General features: G+C 39.3%; 1 long non-coding RNA gene across 1 annotated transcript; it reads left to right on the top strand.

Moving 5' to 3' along the window:
• Nucleotides 1–657: 657 nt before the first annotated feature.
• On the top strand, nucleotides 658–5151 carry LOC121878476. The gene is made up of 2 exons (XR_006091165.1): nucleotides 658–1325; nucleotides 4988–5151. It is a non-coding gene; the product is annotated as an uncharacterized LOC121878476 (long non-coding RNA).
• Nucleotides 5152–6499: the final 1348 nt, after the last annotated feature.

The raw sequence follows: 6499 nt of genomic DNA, 5'->3' as shown, positions 1-6499 counted from the left end.
GCTTTCCCATCTGACGTCTGACCACGATTTCAGAGTAATATTAACATGTTTTAAAAGAACTTGCCACCTCTGAGGAGAGGCTGAAAACAATGTGAATACTTTCGTTAAATATCCAAAGTAACAAGTTGCATTTAGGGAGCTCTTGGCAGCGTCACCTAATATAAAATTCAAATTATGTAAAGCACTATTAAGGTACAAACAAGGGCCTAGGAATTGGGGTTGAAGAAGCCTGGGCTTTGTCCCTTTGATGTTTCTCAGTATTTGCTTCATTGTCGAGGATTGACCTCTATAATCCCTCAAAAGAAATGTTCATTTGTTTGTTCTCCGAAAGTAGAATTCACATGACAAATTTAGCCCTGTAGACTTCTACCTCTCAAGGAACCCCAAGGTAGTGATCAGATTAAGTTTTGCAATACTTAACCCCATTTAAAGTCTCTAATTTCTTGGAGAGGGCCTACCATTGATTGATAGCGTTTTTTTGGCTGAATCTCTGAGCCAAATTACTTCTAGCTAGAGACGAATAACGCCATGTCTTAGTGAGGACTTGGCCACCCACCCACTCAGCCACACAACATTTCTGCATTTCCCGGCTCAGTTCATCGTCCCTTCCACCTGGGCAGCCTGTTGGATCTCCAGTTCCTTCTATAAGACCTCCAGTTCCTTCTATGTTGTCATGTTTTTAGTGTGTTCTATGTTACTTTCATGTGTGCTGAGCAAATGACTAGTTCTCAGTTGGAGTCATTTTGTTACCATTGAATTTATTGAGATAACACAAGTTTGGTGTTAAATTTTTCATTGTTGTATTTTTCAACCTGTTTTTATTTAACGGAGAATTTTATTACATAGCGCCTTACCATTTCTTACAGTGTAGACTGATATGCATTGTTGGTAAAGAGGTTATATGTATTTGAGAACTAATTCCGGTGTATTTTCAGCCATAGTATTGAGTGGGTTGAGGACTCTGTGGTGAAATGGACATCTAAGACATACAATCTCTGAAAATGAATTGCTGGAAGCACCCTCTGTACATGTAAGGACCACCAAGTGTGAGTAAAGCACAGAGTAAATTGTGTAGTGTTAACACAGTGTCAAGATAATTGAAAAAGACAGTGAATTCTTGTGAGTACAGAAAATCCGCTTTGTGTTAATCATCCGTGAAAGCTACAGAGTTATATTTTCTTGAGACATTCTCGTCAAGTATCATCAAGTATTTTATTTTGAGCATTGCTATGAGTACTTTGTGAATTGAAAGTTTGTATTGTCCTCTTTAGAGATACTTAATTTTCTGAGTGAGTCACCGATACTACTGCCGATTATTTATTTTGGTGAGTATCCATTTAAGAAGTATCCGAGGCATTTATGTGTCAATGTTTACCCCCTTTGCTCTGGAAGGGTGTTAATTGAATTTATCTTTGGTGGGGTTGTTTTGTAGAAGATTTGTTGTGACATCAGCGCACGATGATCACAGTAGTTGTGAATAAGTTACAACTTATGTGTGAGTTCCGACAATATCTTTGTCAGACATGTCCGTGAACCCCAACAATATCTTGAACTTTTCATTCACCTCGCCCAAGGTCTTGAACCTCTCATTAAGAGAGGAAATCACAGTATCCACTACCACATTGAAAAATGTAGTCTCCATCCTCTTGAGTACATCGCTGACAGGTTCGTCTGCACACTCATAGCTAAAGTGACATTTTTTAGTTCTTAGTCTTCTGTTTCAGCACCGTGTCTACGCTCATCGCTTCACAGATTTCTTTAGCAATAGTTAGTGCATCAGCAAAACCTGTATTTCTGTAGCTGACAATATCATCTCTGGTCTTTTTGAGCAGATCTACAGCCACGCCGAGCTGTATCGTAGTCGACTGCATTAGTTTGCTCACGTGCTGAATTTTGCTGAGTATATCATACCACACAACTGAACAAATGACAAAACGGTATGACCCTACTTCCTCTGCCAACGATTAAGCCTCAACTTTGACGACAGGGTCAGTTGCAGATTCTCTGTGCTCCAAAAGCGCTTCTTTGAGTTGTGGAGGTTGATATCTAATTGCCTCCACACTTTTTACTCGGCTTTCCCATCTGACGTCTGACCACGATTTCAGAGTAATATTAACATGTTTTAAAAGAACTTGCCACCTCTGAGGAGAGGCTGAAAACAATGTGAATACTTTCGTTAAATATCCAAAGTAACAAGTTGCATTTAGGGAGCTCTTGGCAGCGTCACCTAATATAAAATTCAAATTATGGGCACCACAAGGGACAAATAAGGGCCGAGAATTCTGTTGAAGAAGCCTGGCTTGAACTCCTTTGATGTTTCCTCTCATATTTGCTTCATTGTCGTAGGATTGACCTCGATAATCCTCAAAAGAAATGTTCATTTGTTTGTCTTCCGAGTTGAATTCATGACAAATTTAGCCCTGTAGACTTCTCTACCTCAAGGAACCCCAAGGTAGTGTGACTGTGATTGCCTGCATTACTTTCAACCCTACTTAAAGTTCCACTTCTTGGAGAAAATTACCATTGGATTGACAGTTAAGTTTTTCGGCTGACCCTCTAGAGCCAAATTGCTTTCAGCTAGAGACTGAATAATCGCCATTAGTCTAGTGAGGACTTGGCGCCACCTGTTCCACTCAGCCATTAACATTTCCATTTCCCGTCTGTCTATCGTCCTTCCACTTGCAATGTTGACCTCCAGTTCCTTCTATGTTGTCATGTTTTTTTTAGTGTGTTCTATGTTACTTTCATGTGTGCTGAGCAAATGACTAGTTCTCAGTTGGAGTCAATTTGTTACCATTGAATTTATTGAGATAACACAAGTTTGGTGTTAAATTTTTCATTGTTGTATTTTTCAACCTGTTTTTATTTAACGGAGAATTTTATTACATAGCGCCTTACCATTTCTTACAGTGTAGACGAGGAAGAGGTATGTATTTGATCCAATTCCGTGTATTAAATATAATTTTGGAATGGACATCTAAGACATACAATCTCTGAAAATGAATTGCTGGAAGCACCCTCTGTACATGTAAGGACCACCAATTGTGAGTAAAGCACAGAGTAAATTGTGTAGTGTTAACACAAAGTGCCTAAGAGATAATTGAAAAAGACAGTGAATTTCTGTGAGTGTGAAACTTGGCCAAAGTTAATCATCCTGTAAGCTGGGTTAGAGTTATATTTTCTTGAGACATTTCTCGCCAAGTATCATCAGTGAGTTTAGTTTTGAGCATTGCTAAGGAGTACTTTGTGAATTGAAAAGTTTGTATTATCCCTTTCTTTAGGAGATACTTAATTTTCTGAGAGGAGTCACCGACATTACGCCGACATTTATTTTTGGGTGGAGTCCATTTAAGAAGTATCCGAGGCATTTATGTGTCAATGTTTACCCCCTTTGCTCTGGAAGGGTGTTAATTGAATTTATCTTTGGTGGGGTTGTTTTGTAGAAGATTTGTTGTGACATCAGCGCACGATGATCACAGTAGTTGTGAATAAGTTACAACTTATTTGTGAGTTCCGACAATATCTTTGTCAGACATGTCCGTGAACCCCAACAATACCTTGAACTTTTCATTCACCTCGCCCAAGGTCTTGAACCTCTCATTAAGAGAGGAAATCACAGTATCCACTACCTTAATATTGAAAAATGGTCTCCATCCTTGAAAGTACATCTTTTACAGGTTCATCTGCACACTCATGGGCCAAAGTTTTATTTATTTTAGTTCTTCATTTCTGTTTCAGCAATCTTCGTGGTTCACTGCTTCATGATTTCTTTTAGTAATAGTTAGCATCAGCAAAACCTGTATTTCTGTAGCTGACAATATCATCTCTGGTCTTTTTGAGCAGATCTACAGCCACTCCGAGCTGTATCGTAGTCGACTGCATTAGTTTGCTCACGTGCTGAATTTTGCTGAGTATATCATACCACACAACTGAACAAATGACAAAACGGTATGACCCTACTTCCTCTGCCAACGATTAAGCCTCAACTTTGACGACAGGGTCAGTTGCAGATTCTCTGTGCTCCAAAAGCGCTTCTTTGAGTTGCGGAGGTTGATATCTAATTGCCTCCACACTTTTTACTCGGCTTTCCCATCTGACGTCTGACCACGATTTCAGAGTAATATTAACATGTTTTAAAAGAACTTGCCACCTCTGAGGAGAGGCTGAAAACAATGTGAATACTTTCGTTAAATATCCAAAGTAACAAGTTGCATGTAGGGAGCTCTTGGCAGCGTCACCTAATATAAAATTCAAATTATGGGCACCACAAGGGACAAATAAGGGCCGAGAATACTGTTGAAGAAGCCTGGCTTGAACTCCTTTGATGTTTCCTCTCATATTTGCTTCATTGTCGTAGGATTGACCTCGATAATCCTCAAAAGAAATGTTCATTTGTTTGTCTTCCGAGTAGAATTCATGACAAATTTAGCCCTGTAGACTTCTCTACCTCAAGGAACCCCAAGGTAGTGTGACTGTGATTGCCTGCATTACTTTCAACCCTACTTAAAGTTCCACTTCTTGGAGAAAATTACCATTGGATTGACAGTTAAGTTTTTCGGCTGACCCTCTAGAGCCAAATTGCTTTCAGCTAGAGACTGAATAATCGCCATTAGTCTAGTGAGGACTTGGCGCCACCCGTTCCACTCAGCCATTAACATTTCCATTTCCCGTCTGTCTATCGTCCTTCCACTTGCAATGTTGACCTCCAGTTCCTTCTATGTTGTCATGTTTTTTTTAGTGTGTTCTATGTTACTTTCATGTGTGCTGAGCAAATGACTAGTTCTCAGTTGGAGTCAATTTGTTACCATTGAATTTATTGAGATAACACAAGTTTGGTGTTAAATTTTTCATTGTATTTTTCAACCTGTTTTTATTTAACGGAGAATTTTATTACATAGCGCCTTACCATTTCTTACAGTGTAGACTGATATGCATTGTTGGTAAAGAGGTTATATGTATTTGAGAACTAATTCCGGTGTATTTTCAGCCATAGTATTGAGTGGGTTGAGGACTCTGTGGTGAAATGGACATCTAAGACATACAATCTCTGAAAATGAATTGCTGGAAGCACCCTCTGTACATGTAAGGACCACCAATTGTGAGTAAAGCACAGAGTAAATTGTGTAGTGTTAACACAGTGTCAAGATAATTGAAAGACAGTGAATTCTTGTGAGTACAGAAAATCCGCTTTGTGTTAATCATCCGTGAAAGCTACAGAGTTATATTTTCTTGATACATTCTCGTCAAGTATCAAGTATTTTATTTTGAGCATTGCTATGAGTACTTTGTGAATTGAAAGTTTGTATTGTCCTCTTTAGAGATACTTAATTTTCTGAGTGAGTCACCGATACTACTGCCGATTATTTATTTTGGTGAGTATCCATTTAAGAAGTATCCGAGGCATTTATGTGTCAATGTTTACCCCCTTTGCTCTGGAAGGGTGTTAATTGAATTTATCTTTGGTGGGGTTGTTTTGTAGAAGATTTGTTGTGACATCAGCGCACGATGATCACAGTAGTTGTGAATAAGTTACAACTTATGTGTGAGTTCCGACAATATCTTTGTCAGACATGTCCGTGAACCCCAACAATATCTTGAACTTTTCATTCACCTCGCCCAAGGTCTTGAACCTCTCATTAAGAGAGGAAATCACAGTATCCACTACCACATTGAAAAATGTAGTCTCCATCCTCTTGAGTACATCGCTGACAGGTTCGTCTGCACACTCATAGCTAAAGTGACATTTTTTAGTTCTTAGTCTTCTGTTTCAGCACCGTGTCTACGCTCATCGCTTCACAGATTTCTTTAGCAATAGTTAGTGCATCAGCAAAACCTGTATTTCTGTAGCTGACAATATCATCTCTGGTCTTTTTGAGCAGATCTACAGCCACGCCGAGCTGTATCGTAGTCGACTGCATTAGTTTGCTCACGTGCTGAATTTTGCTGAGTATATCATACCACACAACTGAACAAATGACAAAACGGTATGACCCTACTTCCTCTGCCAACGATTAAGCCTCAACTTTGACGACAGGGTCAGTTGCAGATTCTCTGTGCTCCAAAAGCGCTTCTTTGAGTTGCGGAGGTTGATATCTAATTGCCTCCACACTTTTTACTCGGCTTTCCCATCTGACGTCTGACCACGATTTCAGAGTAATATTAACATGTTTTAAAAGAACTTGCCACCTCTGAGGAGAGGCTGAAAACAATGTGAATACTTTCGTTAAATATCCAAAGTAACAAGTTGCATTTAGGGAGCTCTTGGCAGCGTCACCTAATATAAAATTCAAATTATGGGCACCACAAGGGACAAATAAGGGCCGAGAATTCTGTTGAAGAAGCCTGGCTTGAACTCCTTTGATGTTTCCTCTCATATTTGCTTCATTGTCGTAGGATTGACCTCGATAATCCTCAAAAGAAATGTTCATTTGTTTGTCTTCCGAGTAGAATTCATGACAAATTTAGCCCTGTAGACTTCTCTACCTCAAGGAACCCCAAG

The sequence above is a fragment of the Homarus americanus genome, unplaced genomic scaffold, assembly GCF_018991925.1.
Source record: "Homarus americanus isolate GMGI-L3 unplaced genomic scaffold, GMGI_Hamer_2.0 scaffold51753, whole genome shotgun sequence".
NCBI classification, from domain to species: domain Eukaryota; kingdom Metazoa; phylum Arthropoda; class Malacostraca; order Decapoda; family Nephropidae; genus Homarus; species Homarus americanus.
Note: the sequence above shows the minus strand (reverse complement) of the source record. Positions and strands in the feature narration are given on the sequence as shown.